This window comes from Terrapene carolina, unplaced genomic scaffold (assembly GCF_002925995.2).
Source record: "Terrapene carolina triunguis isolate 2854851 unplaced genomic scaffold, T_m_triunguis-2.0 Scaffold37494, whole genome shotgun sequence".
Classification (NCBI taxonomy): domain Eukaryota; kingdom Metazoa; phylum Chordata; order Testudines; family Emydidae; genus Terrapene; species Terrapene triunguis.
The window spans coordinates 1-1106 of NW_020701845.1; the positions used below are offsets into that span (position 1 = coordinate 1).

Sequence of the window (1106 nt, forward strand, 5' to 3'; positions counted from 1 at the left end):
CCTGCTTGCCCTAGCGAAAGCCTCTCCGTGGCCTTCCGCCACTGGGCCCAGCTTCGGGACCTGCACGTGGGGGCACGTTTCAGAGTCGCAAAGGGAAATAAGCCGGCCAGGGGCATGAGGACAATGGCCCAGACAAACGGCGAGGCACGGGGTCAAGGGGTGGAGGAAGACAGAAAAACGGACAGGCATCGGATTGGCTTCCTCTCTTTTTTCCTTTGGTCACGATTTTAACTGGGACTGTAATGGGGAGACTTGAGAAATACCTGTGGCCGCCGGTGAGGTAGGTGGCCGCCCCGAGAGCGCAGAGCTGAGCATTTTCCGCTCAGCTGATGCCGCCACAAACGCCTGGCCGTGATCGTATAGTGGTCAGTACTCTGCGCCGTGTCCGCAGCGGCCTCGGTTCGAATCCGGGTCACGGCATGGCTTTTTGGTGGGGGGCTCTCCTAGTGGCTCAGCCTGATGGCGTCCATTTGCAAAGAGAGCCAGCAGCTGGTCCCTAGTTTCTGCTTGGTAAAGGAAAGTCAGTGGGGTCCGTCCATCAGAAAAAGAGTAAGAGGAATTCTTCCCGGGCGCCAGGGTCGAAAAGCAGCGTATTCCCTCCTGGAAACTGCTGTGTTTCGAATGTCCGTCCAGTGCGCGGTGAAAGGAAGAATCTGCGTGCTTGGGAAGCTGCGGCCCTCCAGAGGCGCTTCAAAAGCCAAAGGGGCCATGGGTGAGTTTGTGATGGGGTGAGTTTGAGGGGCGTGAGTCTGAAGTGTGGAAGGGGGAGGGTCGAAAGACCCGGTTTTGAGAGGAGAAAGGTGGTGATCAGCTGGTAGGGGAGGGCAAGCTCCCAGGCCGGCGTTGTGTGAGGAGCTGTGTAGCCCCCAAAAGGCGGCCTGGTGGGCAAGGGCACGTGAGGAGGGCCATGGCCGTTGGTGCAGCCAAAGCCTTGAGGAAGCAGAAGAGGGCAAGGGGTGTTGTTGCCTGCTGGGGCCCATGCTACGGTGTCCGCTGACCCTAGGTGGGCTCTCGGAGCGGTGAGCCCTCACCGTGCCCCTTTCCTCGTTAGTATAGTGGTGAGTATCCCCGCCTGTCACACGGGAGACTGGGGTTCGATTCCCTGA

At 59.5% G+C, this 1106-nt stretch overlaps 1 non-coding gene across 1 annotated transcript; it reads left to right on the forward strand.

Annotated features, from left to right (window-relative positions):
- Positions 1-348: 348 nt before the first annotated feature.
- Positions 349-420, forward strand: TRNAH-GUG. Its single transcript has one exon. It is a non-coding gene; the product is annotated as a tRNA-His (tRNA).
- Positions 421-1106: the final 686 nt, after the last annotated feature.